Below are 16,685 nucleotides of genomic sequence, written 5' to 3' on the forward strand. Positions count from 1 at the left end.
CACTAATATTGACGAGTTAAATTCACATTTTTCTAGGTATATGAACTTAAGACTGCTGACTGGCTTAAAATTTGAAAGAAGTGTCTCAAGGATAATTTTGTAATCTTGTAGAATACTTTCACCAAAAAAAAAAATTATTGCAGTCTGTTACGTGCTGGCCGTAATTTTTTTTCTCTCCCTGTCTGGCAACTCTAAAAACAACATTTTCTTTTTGATTTCCTCTTATTATTGTTTTTCTATTTAAAATTCTTCTTATTTTGTTTCTTTTTTTTAAATTAAAAAAATAACAATATATTCGTTATTTTTTTTCTTAGTATTTCCCTTAAAAAAGAGAGTTTAAAGAAAGAAGAGAGCCGCCACGCCAATTATACAAAACCAAAAAGAAAACAACTTTTAGATATAAAGAGAGAGAGAGAGAGAGAGAGAGTGAGAAAGAAAGAAAAAGATAGAAGATCGTCATATTGAAAAGGGTTTAATTTCAATAATAAAAACTTTAATTTTTTTTTTTTTAATTTTTCTTCAGAGAATGCTATAATAGACTTAATTAAAGTCGCGTTTGAGTTGTTATTGTGTTTGTTATTATTATTGTTGTTGTTTTTGTTGTTGCCGTATTAATTATTATTATTGAATGTTTTCACTTGTTTTTTTTTTTGCGGATCATTTTCCAAACGATATCATCATCACAAAATGAGCAACGAGCAGATCATAATTTTTATTGTATATTTGCTGCCGTTTATCAGTCGAACATGCTTACATAAAAAACGCGGTTAAAATTGAAATGTTGAGCGAATCATTGTTGTTTTTTTTTCTCAATATTAACTTTAAACATATTATCAAGCTTTTTTTTCCCGGTTTTTATCTTTTTTTTTATTTTTATTTCTTGTTATTATACAAATTGTTTTTTTTTTTGCTACATTTTTTTTTATTCTTATTTTATTTTTATTGTTTGTATTAAAGACAGAGTTTTGTGGAATTTTTTCGCGTAATATAGTTTTAGTAAGCGATTGATATTCTTTGCGATCAGTTCAAAACTTATAATATAAAATAAATTATAAATAATTTTTTATTATTTAGAAATTTTCATAATAGGTGTATAAAAAAATTCTCTGTATATAAATAAAAATATAAAGAAATCGTGAGATATTTCCGAATATAATTAAGTATAGTAAATTGAAAATAAAAAAAAAGAAATATAATAAAATAAAATTGAGTGAAATTTTATAAAAATAAACACGTGATAAATGTAATATAGTAAACAACATTAAAAACCTAATAATATTAGATTGTGTATGCCTATATGTGTGCGCATTCAATATTCTCAACTACCGGGAAATATTTTAACTAAAAATAAAATAAAATATAAAAAATTTTCTTTTATTTACATTAAATTGCACACATAAATATTCTTTTCAACATATTTACAAATTTATTTTTTAAATTAATTATTTGTGTAATTTATATATATATATATATATATAAAAATAGATTTTTCTTAGAAATTTTTTTTATATATTTTATAATAAATAATTTTCTATATAAATTTATTTCTACGTAGAAAAATTAACAAAAGAAAATATATATATAAATTTGTGTTTTTCAAAATTAAATACCTATATAAAAAATTTTTATTCATAAAAATTTCATAAAATTTCTAAAAAAAAAAGCGCTGAATTACAGATTTTCTCATTTGTATAATAAAATTGTTATATTAAGTTTTTAAGAATTAAATGAAAAAGTGGAAAATTTTTAAGAAATTAAAATTATAATTAAGTCTATAAAAATAAAAATAAAAATTTAAAGTTTACAAAAGAGAAGAATATAAATTTAAAGTGATTTTAGTAATTATAAGAGTCGCAACTAAGAGTCTCAACTAAGAGTCTCAGATCTATATTTTTTAGAAGAAATTGATTTTGTAATAAACGGTGCGTAACTAATTTAAATATATTATGTATTTTTAAGTGATGGACATGCATTTCTAAGTGATGGAAAAATTTAAATATTAAAATTAAATTTGCTATTTTATTTGTGCACGTAATAATATACTTATGTATATATAAGTATAGCTATAATTGTTTATTTATAGCAATAATGTTTACATATCTTCTTTAATTTCTCTAGTTTTATAAATTACCTTGTATTCTTTCTTGAGCTCTTATCATATGGTTTTGAAAATATTAAGTACTTACCTGTACAACTTAATAACCTACAAAACTTATCGATGCCATCTATATGTATATAAGCAATATGTTTGTGTATGTAGGTCGAAAATCGTGAAGATTAATGTTATGCCAATAATAATTGTCATATAATTATTATCTTTGTTGTTTATTATCGATGTTGTCTAATATTTTGTATATATAAGATTTACAAGCGTTGTAAAAAACAAAAAAAGTTAATGTTGTAAATTTTAAGTACTTATCGTTTAAAAATAATATTAAAATTATAGTTTATTCAAAGGATTACAGGATAAAAGGGAGATTATAAGTAATAAATAATTTTTTTGGTAAATTTATCAAGATTTTGGAAAATAAATTTATATTGTGTAGTTTATTTAAGTAAAATAAGTAAATTTTTTTTTGGTGAAAATACAATATTAATTGTGAAAATATAGAAAATGTGCATAATTATAGGCGTTCAAATATTGTTATATTTTAATCTATTTGTTTTACTTATGGCTTGCATTTTAAAATTTGACTAATTTTTTATTAGCCGAATTATTCGAAATTGACCATTCGTAATGAAAGAACTTTACGAATTTTTTATGGTTTTATTAGTGCTTCTACAAAATGTGCAACAAATATACTTAATTTGCTCCTTACTTACATAATTGCAGAACTAAATGCAAGAAGCCGCATTTTTATTCTTTAATAATTCTATTAGTCTAAAAATTTCTGAGAATACGAATGATATTTTTATATAAGTAGTAAAAATAAATTAAATAAATATTTACTTTCTCTGAAGCTCAAAACTATGCAAGGTCAAAACTAGTGCCATATATGAAATTCATTTTGTTTGTATTGTTATCAATAATATACAATCATTGATCTATGATTATCAATTATATAATGATTAAAGAAAAAGTTTGTTTATTTTTGAAGTTTGATACGTCAGTAGTTATTTAGTTAATATGATTTTGTATATATTTATTTTTTTAAAGTATATACTTTGCTACCGGTCGATAAAATGTTTCATATTATATTTTGTACTTATAATTAATGTCACAATATGTATATCTATATTAATTAAATGAGTATTATTTTCAATTTTATACCTACATAAATATTGCATAGCGGTAAAATATTAAAAGCTTTAGTGATATAAATAGGAAATTTTCTACGAATTTGAGTTTTTTTTATTTAATATTGTTTTTAGAACAGTACGTTTGTGTATATTAGATACAGTTTTGCAATAAACTTATCAAATTTAGATTATTGAATTTATACGTATGTAGGTAGATTTCAAAGTTAAGAAAAGTAGTTGTAAGAATATGAGTGTTTACTATGTATATGAACATTTTTTTTTATAGAAAATCAACTGTTTTGACATTCCCTAATATAGAACATTAAATTACCGGTTACTTTTTTGGTAAACGCCTATTTTATTTATTCATCATTGTAGGTATAATATTCGGCACAAAGAGAAAAATGGGAAAAATGTAGTAGGTTTAAAATGTTTTTTTTTTCCGACATAAAAATATACTTATAATAAAATTTATTAATTATAAGAGTTTTGATATTGTAATTAAAAAATACTTTGTTTGTTGACTAATTTTTAATATTTTGTTACTTTTACAAATGACTTCATATAGATTGCTTTGTCGGAATATTGAAATATTAGAAATCATAATAGATGCAAACCTTATTCTAACTGAAGCGCTATACTAGTTTTGAGGATAAATTTTCTCACAGTCAAGAAATTATTGAGGCAATAATTTCAAGGTTTATCAAAAATATTATTGAAATTGATTATTAGTATATACAATTACTGTATATACAATTACAGTTAAGTATATACAATTACTGTAAAATATTAATACATAGTTTCTTCCTCATAATTTACTTGTACTTACTTATCTTATTTGAAACTAAAATGCTTTTTAATTAATTCTTTTAAATATTTAGTATATTTATTAATTAATATTAATTTTGTATCTTATATGCAAACATATACTTTAATTAAAAAAAATTTATTTTTAAATTATAATATAATTAAAAAAATGTTTGGATACATAATAATTTAATTAATTCTAATTTAATTTATTAAAATTAATTTTCAAATTTTAAATTTATTAAATATGTTTAAGAGTATTAGTGAATGATATCTCATTTAGGTATATGTATGTATGTAATTATATTTTAAGTATATAAATATTTAAAAATAAATATTTCATGCATTCTATATACCTTCTAAAGTACTGAACCTACCCTATAAAAAGAAACTGATGTGTTCAGCACATAACCGAACACGTTGTTAAGCTGTTGTATAAGATTATGAAAATAGCCTTTAAAATATTTATTTTAAATTCAATGAAATGTATTAATTATACATTTTAAATTAGTATATACACATATATAGAAAGAGGAAAATTGGGTTTTTAGTACTAATAGTTGCATTTTCTATGATTCGATTTTGTTGTAATTTTTCTCCGTTAATTTCATTAAAATCTAGAGTTCACTTATATTAAATTTCAAGAAATTTTATATTAATTCAATTTACTTCAATTGATGAAATTAATTACAATGGAACAGAAACTTAGTTGGCTTGTTGTACTTATATAAAATTCAAATGAAATTTGTTTAATATTTTCTGAATAATGATAAAAAGCAAAGGAAACGCAAAATGGAACTTTAAATAATGATAGTGATAAATATAATGATAAAATAGCAAAGGTCGAGGACGTTCCATTCCCAAAATTAACTCAGATATAAATTTTCGTGAAAATCTTAGCCGAAATTAGGATAAAATAGCACATTGGCAAGCAGACATCTTTAATTCGAAAATTCGATATACGAAATTCGATGCCATGGCATAATCTCTCTTATACAATGCGATCAGTAATAGTAGTAAACTAATAATAATATTATTAATATAGAACTATTCATTATATTTGCTTATAATATAAATTAAAATGGGGTTAATATTGTTACCTTTAAAAATTTCTTAATATTTAACTAAACATACTTATCACACTTCCAATTTTAAAAGTTGTTAATTTTTTAATAAAAGTTTGTTGTCTTCATTTTTATTTTTTATTACACATTGATATTATAAAAATATTAACCTACCTTTAAATAATATTTTCTAGAAAAATAATTTTTTAAATAGTAAATATAAAATATAACAGATATTTATTTATTTTTATGCCTATTTCTTTGTAATGAGGTGAAAATAATATATATATATATATATATATTTAACCATATAAATACTTATATTTCTTTCTGTGGTTTTAAGAAATAACTAGTTAAATTGAAAACTAGTGTGTAGAGAATTTATTATATAGAATTTTGAATTCAAATGAAAAATTTGTAGAAAACTCCCGAAATAAGTCCGCCACATTGATAAATAAATTTGACAGAGTACCCATGTAAAATTTAATAAAAGAATTCAAATTCTAAATTTGATTTTCGAATCTCAAACTTGGTTTAAATTAAATTAATTTTTAGGTTGTTTTTCCTTAGAAACACAGATTTAATTCAATACAAACCTTTATATATATGTACATATATTTAAGTAATTTTATTACAAGTCAGTTAAATAAGGGTGTATAGTTATTTTTTAAAAATTAAATTTAGTTCAATGTAACATTATTGTGTGTTCAATTTATTATTAAATAAATTCATTATAATTTAAAAATTTAGATAATAACTATGAAAATTGGTAACTACTATTATTGTAATTGTTGCTTTATAAATAAGCATATATTAATGTAAAATTAAATATTTGCATCACAATAACGTCATTCGACTCTCTGCTATTAGATGAAGAAAATTAAAATACGTTAGTACTTAAAAAATTAAATAAAAAAGCTTTTATAGTTGTATGATAGCTACGCGAATCTGTATAACCATTCTACAAAAACTTCATAAATATGCCTGAGTATAATTTATTTGATAATAATTCTGAGGGCTGCCAAATTTCATAAATCTAACCTTATTATTTCTTTGAATATTTAAAATAACCTCTTTAAATTGCATGGCAGCTACTAAAATCCGTTGGCCAAATTAGTCCAATTATAATAGGCGGTCCTTGTCTGATAAGAAACAATTTGTAAAAGTTTATTAGTGTTTGCTTAACTAGTTTTTCAGTTAGCGTGCAATCGAACGGATAAACGGACCTACATATCTAAACTAATGCACAATTTTATGCTTACAAGAATATATATAAATGTCCATACCGTAGACGACTCCTTCAAGTGCTTACCAACTCCGTACCAAAGTTAAAATTAACTTTTGATTTTTAATCAAATTAGAACTGATTACTAATTAAGCAATAAAGCATTTTTATTAAGATGAGTAAAAATTTTTAACATATTTCAGAAAAAAAACTCTTTATTTGTAGAGTGAAAAAATTTTGCAAGCGCCAAAAATTATGCAACATGTAAGTTCCTAGACATTTTCTCTGAAGTACTCATATAATGACAGGAGAATTGAAATTACATGTACTTTTGCATTCTAATTTTGCCATCTAATAGCCACTACTTACAGTGAGTATTAGGTAACACAACAGTCTGTAAACAGTCACGTATTAAGAAAACACCTGATATTCAATATAAAAATAAAAAACAAAATCGTAACTTTCTCTTTTGCTGACTCTTTTTTATTTGTTTCGTGTTACTGTCCTTTATAATAAGCACTAAAAATGGAAGTTAAAAGAGTTTTGTTCGTTGAACTTTAAATTGGGATAAGATACATGTTAGGTAAAGAATTATTGAACAAATTAAGAGCGATAAATAAAATGTTGATATCCGGTTCCTTTCTTTGTAATTCTGCTCCTTCATGTCAACTATTTCGTTAAGTTAATTAAGGATGAGTAATTTATATTATTTTTTTAAGAGATAATGATCATTGCCATTATTCAAGATGTCGGACAAAAGTAAAATGTGTTCAAAATTCCGACATTCAAGTCGCAGGGTTATTTTTATTATTTTGAAATTTTTTGTTTATTAAGTTTTTTCAATTTGTTTTTTTATAATTTTAAATAAAATTAATTCTTTTGCTTTCGTCATCCTTAAATTTGAAATTTTTGTAATTCTAGTTTTTTTTTCCGCGAGTGAAGGTGAAAATGTTCCAATTTAGAAAATTGAACTATAATTTTCGATTTGAGAAAGCAAAGAACAAAAATTTCAAAATTATTAAAATTTATAAGGAAAATTTTTAATACAGCGAAAGCAAATATTTAAGAAATTTGATTTTAAAGCATGTGTGTATAAAAAACACGTACTTAAGATCTACAATTTTGAAATAAAATAATAAATAGAGACAAGCATAGTATTTCGAACTTCTGCAGTAGAATTTAAATTAATTATGAATTTTGTTTGAAACATAGAAGGACGGCGGCCGCAGTCTTTCGAGAATTATACCGGGTCCTTTATTATTACCGTGACTAGCACAATATTGTACTTATCTACTTATAATTTTTAAAATTTCTGTTCTTCTGTTTACGATAAAATCTTTAATTTAACAAGTTTAAAAATACTTAATTTCATTTCGTGCTAAAAATAGAATCACGGCACTAAAAAATTATCTAATTTTAATAATTGATAAAAAATAAAGCTTTTCACAAATTATGGTTATTTTCAGCTTGTATAACAACAATTTAATTTATGATTAAAACAAAAAATAGAATCCCATGTTAGACACTTAGAATGGTTAATTGAGAGGAAATTTAAAACGCTTATCCAGCTGTGTTTAAATAAATTTAATTTAACCAACTTTATAAGGGAATTTCGTGAAATCTAATAAAATAAGCGCTGTGTCTCATATATTACCATTATAGCTTCGTGTTTTTTTTTTTTAAATTTTAAATTAAGAGGAAAAAACCTCTATGAATTTATTAAAAATTTTTATTTATTTTTCAATATAAAATTTTATTTTTAATGTTGATTTATAAAATTATGACCATAGTTGAAATTGTTTTCTTAGTATATTTTTTTTTTGATCCAAGATATTTTGAATAAAAAGATGCAAACTCTTATGCAAAAAATTTTCCATGAATTTGAAAAAAAAATAGGCTTTATGTGGGTTTAAAAATATTTTGACCTAAAATAATAACCGAAAATAAAAATCAATGTTTTTGGCTGTTAGTTTCCAGTAACTTAACAATAGCACATGTTCAACAAACACAATGTGTGTAGGAGTTTGCATCTTCTAGGTTAACAATTTAGTCTTTGAATGAACGGAATAAAATGAAAACAAAAAAATTCTCGATATTCTTGTATTAAGTTATTGCATTAAGAAAAATTTACTATAGCCACCTGTTAAAAATTCTATGACGAAAGTATATCAATAGAGCAATGCCATATAAAGCTAAGGTGAGAACGTACAGTGAATTGCAGATAATTATTGTTTTCTGATCTAGTAGAAATTCCATTTCTAAAAAATAATAAGGGTTTAAACGAAAAAAATCATCTAAATTCTTGATATTATTTAAAAATTTGAGTAGCAACGCGTATATAAATTCGTAATACTTATTACATTAGTATAATACTGTTATACTCGTATATATTTGTTCATTTAAGAACGAATGGCTTTCAAGTTCTGATCAACTTCAAATGAATGCCAGAAAACATAAAAACAACTAATTAAATATTGAAGTATGTATGTACAACTTATAAGTATGTGTGTTTGTTTGTATATACATATTTAAAAATTTTTTTTTTGCTGGATCGGAACATTAATAATGATAAATTGATTTTTGCGTGAGCGTTTGTCATTCTTTTATAAAATTCTACTAAATCTTAATATTTTAGAATCTTAATGAAATCTCTACTTAAATATCAAAATAATTTTTTTAGTTTATAAAAGTATAAGTAAGTATGAAGTTGTTTTTAAACAACATCAAGCGGTCATTGAGCTCTTGCAAAAATTTTTTAATAAAAAAAAAACTATAAAAAAAAGTAACTAAAACGTTTCTATTTAAAGAAAAAAACCTTTTTTAAAATATGAGGGTACAACAATTTTTAATTTCCTTTTTTCGAAATCTTAAAATAAAAAACCAGAATTAGTTTTCTGATACAGGTTGGTACGTATGTACATTCATACATTCTCTTTTATAAGTTGGATTCTAGCATTAACACATACCTGCTTAAATATCAAAAGTTTGTATAAAAATTTTAAGACAAAAAACTTCATAAATTAAAAAAAAACCAGAAAGTCAAACGAAATAATTAGAAATTCTTTTAAAATCTTGCGAATTCTTATAACGTTTTGCTTTTTAAAGGGCTCTCATTTTAATTTTCTTTTTTGCCGACCGCATTGTATACAGTAAGGGAGGTGATAAAATGGCAACAATTTCAGCATTTTGAATTTTCTACATAGTAGAGAAACGTAAACAAGCTATTTACAGTGTGATGTATAGGTCTGGAGTTTTGTCGGTCTGTCACTATGAGAATCTCAATTCCGAATTAAGTGATTTTGGTGAAGATTTTTTATTACTTATATTAAGTATTTTGTTAAGAAAATGTTGAACAGAATAATTTTAAATTTTATATACGTACAATTTTATATAACAATGCCGCAAGCCACCTTACCGTTTCAAGGAAATCAGCAACTATGAGCATTTCTGTTGAAATTCAAACTTTTAACTTAGAATGTTAAAATAGCAAACTATAAGTTTCTTGAGGATATCAGAGCTTGCAAATTAACTTTCACTACAAGTCTGTTTTACGTTTTTTATTATATCTTAAAAACTAATTGGGGGATTTTCTAGAAATCTAATACCCGATTGCTACAGAAAATAAATATATATTTCAGGGAAATCGGATAGATAGTACTTATAAAGTTTACTTCTTCTAAGAGCCAAATTTATGTTTTTCTAGGTATGTTTTTTAGTAAACTGGACATTTTCATCATCTTGTGTTAAACTTTCACCAAACAAGAAAATAAACTTTGGGATCGGCCATGTGCTTACCATATCAAATATTTTTTTATAGTTCATATAATGTGTGTATAATTATTACACACACTTGTATTTTATTTCCAACATTTTTTTAATTCTATAAACAATAATATTTTTGCTTCAGTTTCTTAACATAAATTAAATTACATAAAATTTAATGCTGTTATATAAGAAAATAATTACAAAAAAAAAAGTTTGGAAGTGAAAAATAGAACAAAAAATTGTGAAGTAATTGTGAAAGTCATGGACGCTTTTGTTATATTTTGTGTTTTGTTGAAGAAATTTTTAAAAGCAAAGTAATCGTTCCCGTTTTTTTTGCTTCAATTTTTATGTCTAAATTTTAAGATCTTAAAGAAAAAGAAATTTTAATGCGCAATTTAAATTTATTGTGAAGTACCTTTTACGATTGAACCCCCCTTCGTTTGAATTTTATAATAACTATGTACGTGAGTGAAGGTAATCTATGTGGATTCAACTACCTTTGAGAGTTTAATAGAAAAAAGTTTATTGGTATTAAATCAACAAACTTTTTTCTGATATTTATAAATATTAATTTTAAAATAGAATAGTTTCTAAAGAGTCATAGAAAAAACCTTTCCTATTAAGTAACTTTGTATTTATCTCATAAAATCATAAGTCCTAACATGTAGATTTTTTGCAATTTTAAATAAATAGACAGATTTTTTAATTTACAAATTTTATTGGAATTTCTTGAAAATTTATTTGGGAGAAATTGCTCTTATACTTAGAACGAAAACAAAAATAGAATTTAAAAAATAAAGAAAGTGAACATCAAGACAAAAAAAAAATTAGAGATCTTAATACCAAAAAATAAATAATATTTTTGTTTAAAAATTGTGCCAATTAATTGATTTACTTATTTAAAATATGTAGTATAATTAGAAAATTCCTGGAAACGTCATTCATTACTAAAATAATGAAATAATTAACATTTCGATTATTTAGCGAAAATGAGTAAATAATGTAATAGAAATATTAATTCTTCGATGGTACTCCCAAAATATATCTTCCATTAGAGAAATAATTCAGATTTTTATTTAGTAACTGAGTTATTAGTAATTCAGTACCAAAGTCTAAGTAAATAACGGGATTTTAATTAACTCAGAAGGAGGGCGAAAAAATTAAAGGGCTTCCTATTAATTTTTTGTTGGTCATCTATTTATCACCCTGTACTATAATTTTACTGGAGCAGTTGTACTTTATAGTGACAAAAATGAATTATCTCCAACGGATTTGTACATTGAAATCCCGGCTTTGTTCCAAAATTACTTTAATTTATTATTCAGCTTAATGATAAATAATTAAATTATAAGACCATGAGAAAATTTTTCTCTTTAAATTTAAACAGGAAAATAAGTTTTCTTCTCATAGTTCTCTTTTTCATTCAGCTTTTACGAATTGTATTATGTTCTCTTTTGATTGATTTACTAGCTGATTGATTTAAATAAACACTTGCTCAGTAGGTAATTTCTACTTTTTCAATTGAATTTTAAATAAAATTAAAATTAAATATTTGCTAAAACTCATGGACTTTTCCATTTAAATTACACATGTATACGTACATATTATCTTCATATTACCTTCATATTCTTATTGAAAATGGCTTGGGAATTGAATAAAAATTTTTTTTATAGAAAATTCATTAGAATGATATACAAAAGTTATCAAAATTTATAAGTTATAATACATACGAGTAATATATGTACTTACTTACATTAACATTTGAACTGACATTCAAGTTGTAAAATTTAATAGTACATAATTTGTATGTAAGTTACACAGAAAAAAATAAAGGTGTTTAGTTTTCGAAATCTGAAATATTTAATGTGAGAAATTATCCTTACTCCAAAAATGATTTTCGGAAAATTTTCACATAACATTTTGGCAAATTAATTTACTATAAAAAAATAAATTTAATAATAGTAAAAATTTTTCTTCTAGATCAGACTTTGCACATATACGGGCTCAAATTTTTGAAAACGTTGTTTTGGTTACGTTCTGTGCCTAATGGGAAATGAATAAAATTCATTAAATTCAAAAATTGTTTTAAAAGGTTTAATTCGATAAAAATTTCGATACATCGTTTTCTTATTACTTTTCCAATAAATTAAAAAAAATTAATTAAATAATTTCAAAAATTAGTCAAAAATTTTGACAAAAATTGAGCAAAATGTTTTTTATTCAGAAGAACGCTTTTCAAGCTTTAAAACATTCGGTAGTACTCGTAATTACTTTTTATATTATGAGTCAGTTCGTGTCGTTTCGTTTTTCGTCTAGTTTTTTCATTGCATGTGTGTTATGAGTTACGGCAGAAACGATAAATCCGGGCCATAGTACTACCTATTTATTTCAAGAAATACCAGTTAAAATCCAGTTTGACAGTAAATGTCAAATTATCGTTGATTATGTCTTTTACAAAATTTCCTATTATATTTTATCATAAAATTTTATGTTTTATCGTCGAATAAATCAATTTAATCGTATTTATTTATTGATGTGATTCTCTTAAACTATGCCGATCAGTTGATTTAATTGAATTTTTACGTATATTTTTAATTGAATATTTTATTACTTTTTCATCTACTAAACAAACAAGTGTATTTACATACGTATCTCTTTATATAAGTATGTATGATACAAATTGATTCAAAATATTAGAATTTAATATTCATAATATTTTTACAAATAAAAATAATATTCAATTTATTTAACTGGTTTATATTGGTTTTTTCTAAATTTAGGTTAATTTCTTCCATAAGTTAAAAATATACGATAAATATTTTTGTTTTTTCCCTTTTTGTTTTGCTCACAAGTATGTAGTAAGTATTATGTTTTAAAAAAAATTGTAACCACATAATCATCACATCCATGTGTATATGTATATGTGTATACATAATATGTATATATATTACTTATGAACGTAATTTAATTCCAAAGGGAATATTATTAGTTTTGTGGAGAGCGCATTACGTCACGATCATTTGAATTTTTAATTGTTTTTAATAAAAATTTTAATAGGCAAAAAATTTAAAGTGTGTGTATGTGTATAAAAAGATGTTTTTTTTTTTTGTATTCATACTGTATATATTTACATATATTGTGTATAAGTATAATGAGTTAATTAAAATAATATTAAATTTTTTTCACCGAATTCTAAATTAAGAAAACAACAATTTCATATGTCAACAAAATTGAAATGAAAATAGTTTTGAATTAAAATTAAAATTAAAATTAGAAAAAATATACAAAAATTAAATAATGATGTGAGTATGTACATATATATGTATTATATATATTTTTATCTATATTATGTTTATTAGGTGGAAATTTTTTCATAATAAATTACTCCCCATAATACAATTTTCGAGAAGGTCAAGAAAATTTTTAAAAATGTTTTATATATTTTTTATGTTACCTATGTATTCTAATAAAAGTCTATTTATTTCACTGTTCTTGGGTTTTTTTTATGATTTGAAATTAGACAAATTTATCTATATTGAGCATTGCAATATATAAATGAGCTAACCTTGGTGGGTAGGACTGTTAAGAATTATTAGGGTAAATTAATCAATTAGGGACAAAACAATTTGACCTATTTTTCCTTTGTAGTCAAAATAAATTTATTAAAAAATTTCCCTATTCAATAAAAAAGAAGCAATTTAAAATATATCCTCCAAATTTCGAAAAAATTACCGTATATAACAATAAATTATAGCAAATAATTAAAAGAATGCGATTAGAATACAATTTTTAATTCGCTAAACCATAAAATTACTATAGTATATTTCTTTATAGCATAGTAGAGTAGAGTACTACATTACTATAGTAGATTGTGAGTATGCCTTGGGTCAGAAATTTTATTTTGAATAAACTAAATTTGGGAAAACGTATTGAAAATTGTTAAATATAACAATTATAACCAATAATAACCAATAAGGTTATCAGCAAAACCCAATATTTGCTGTAAATTTTCTGTAAGAACACAATCAGTAATGCAGCCGAATTCATTAATTTATTACTTATTACTTTTGGTCATTTATTAAATCAATTTGTGGACGTATAGTTCAATTTTAGAAACTCCTGAAATTCAAATTTCTGAAGCAATTCTGAATTTACAAAAATCATCTAAATTTGAAATTTTTAATTTTAAAGTTTACGAAATTTTTTTAATTTTATGTTCCTAATTTATTGTTAGTCTGATGGAAAAATTCTTATAAGAATTGTTTTGTAAAATTTAGGAAAAATTTTCCATTCTCAATTCACTACAATTTTATGGTAATTTTAAATTTTTGTTTCGAAATCCATCATATAATTTTTATTGTTTAATTTCGATATACCAGAATTACCCGAAAGACTAGCCGAATTTTTGCTTTTTATTTTGTTTTTGGTATTTTGATGTTTATTTTTTAGCTTGACATAATAAAATGTTTACATATACATCTACATATTTTTTGTTTATATTTTAATAGTGATTAAAAAATTCTGACTTTTTTAACACGTTCCTATTCATAGTGAGCTTTCACCTCTTTATTTATTTGGAACGCTCTGTTTTGTGTTTACTGTAAATAATATTATGAACTTTTTTCATATATGCATAAATACATAAAATGTATTGTACTTTATTTTACTCTTTTTTTTTTTAATAAAAAATTATTTTATTTAACAAATTTATTTTTATTACATTTTTATTTAACATTTTATTTTTTTTTTGTTTTATTTACGTTTATAAACGGTTTATCACTTAATGAACTACAAATAATATTTTTTTTTTGGAAATGTAAACTACATACATATATCTATAAAATGAAAAATTTTAAATATTTTACCGCATATACAGTTTTACGTAATTGCACTGTGTTAAGAAGCTGAATGTGAATGAACGTTCCTATAATGTTGAGGAATTTATTTAGAATGCTTAAATAATTCAATGAGCGGGTGTTTAAAAAATTAGTAAAATTAAAAAATTGTTTGATATATAAGCAATAGTCTATACACTATTTTCAATAATAGTACTAAAAATATAATACTGTCTATTTAAGGGTTAATGGGAACTGTTACGCACATTTACTACAAATTTTATATTTTATATAAAAATATTATTGATGTTCAAAATTTAAAATTTATGGTTTAGTTTTAACTGCTATGTAACATAGGTTTCTTCAACTTTCCAACCTCAACCTAATATCCTTCCAATTTTTATTGCGAAAATAAATTTTTTTACCGTCTTTAACTAAATTAATATTAATAAACTAATTAAATCTTTTTGCTGGTGGAAGAATTTGTATTTTGAAATGAGTAATTTAATTTATTTTCCTCCTAAATGTATATACAGAATTTTATTTAAAAAATGTTTAGGAATAAATACGTACTATTTACCAACCTGAAATTCCGTTCCGAAGCACATTCATACATTTGACCTTCCTGACTTTTATGCCAAGAATGAACCTAGTCTATTTGGAACAGTCGCTACCTAAGTAACAATTTGCAAGATAATTAAAGATTGAAATTTAATTTCTATTAAAAATTCTCGGAGGAAAGTTTAAAACATTAAAAGACACTTGGATTAGTTTTAGATGACAATCTTATGTTCACATAAATAAAATATGTGTGGATATAGGATTATTACTCAAAAATGATTTTTAAGCCGAGCTACCTATAACGTAACAACGAGGTATACACTCTCACACTCAACGTGCCGCGCCACTGATAGGGAATATTGTTTAAATTTTTTTTTAAAGCAATGAACTTAGGATAGTTCTGTTTTAAAAAGCGGTAGTATGTGCTAAGTAAAGTGTTCTAACGTATAATTAAATGCTTATATTAAAATAAGGTAATATTAATTAAAATACTAATTTTATTCAAATATAATTTTATTTTAAAATAATAAATTTGACTGAAAGTTATCAAAAAACAAGTTTTAAAGAATGACGTAAAAAATGATTATTACAAAATTTTATACAAATAAATTTAATTATCATTTTAATAAATTAAATTTATTCTTTGCTAATTGATTAAAATATTTGCATAGAATGCAAGTTATCATTACTTATATATATATTTAATATTTATTTTAACACTATAATCACAGTATATTAAAATTTACTAATGTTATTAATGAATTTGTAATTTGTTTTAGAATAAATTTTATGCATAGTTTTAACAATATTAGAATAAAACGTGATCTTTTAAGATATTGTTTATATTTTTATAATAATGAAAAACAAATTAAAAACTCTAAATATTTATTTAATGTTTCTAAAAAAAAGAAAAAAAAATGTTGTTTTCTTCCTTTCCTTTTTCACGTTTCTGATGACTTTACAGATATTTTATCACACTTCAATGTGAAATTTACATTAAAAATTTGCAGTGATTCCAAAAAAATTATTTAATTATACAATAATAGAAATTTTAATTTAGTATGTAATTTATACAATTTACGTGCTGCAGATGCAGATATTTTGAATTTCTATGTCATTAAATATTTTGAATTACGCATATATGTATATAGCATAAATCAGTAGTAATAGACTTAGTTGAAAAGCGTT

General features: G+C 22.8%; 1 protein-coding gene across 2 annotated transcripts in view; it reads left to right on the forward strand.

Moving 5' to 3' along the window:
• Window positions 1–16,685, forward strand: part of LOC129615475 (cGMP-dependent protein kinase, isozyme 2 forms cD4/T1/T3A/T3B) — a 152,556-nt gene that overhangs the window by 20,723 nt on the left and 115,148 nt on the right. Inside the window, exon 1 of one of the 2 annotated variants that reach the window (XM_055530717.1) lies at window positions 1,788–1,922. The exons of the other annotated variant lie outside the window; for it this stretch is intronic. The gene's annotated coding sequence lies outside the window, so the exon portion shown is untranslated. Of the gene's footprint in view, window positions 1–1,787; window positions 1,923–16,685 lie in introns of those variants that run through there. 2 annotated transcript variants of the gene reach the window in all.

Source organism: Condylostylus longicornis, unplaced genomic scaffold, assembly GCF_029603195.1.
Source record: "Condylostylus longicornis isolate FDR11 unplaced genomic scaffold, ASM2960319v2 ptg000135l, whole genome shotgun sequence".
NCBI lineage: Eukaryota > Metazoa > Arthropoda > Insecta > Diptera > Dolichopodidae > Condylostylus > Condylostylus longicornis.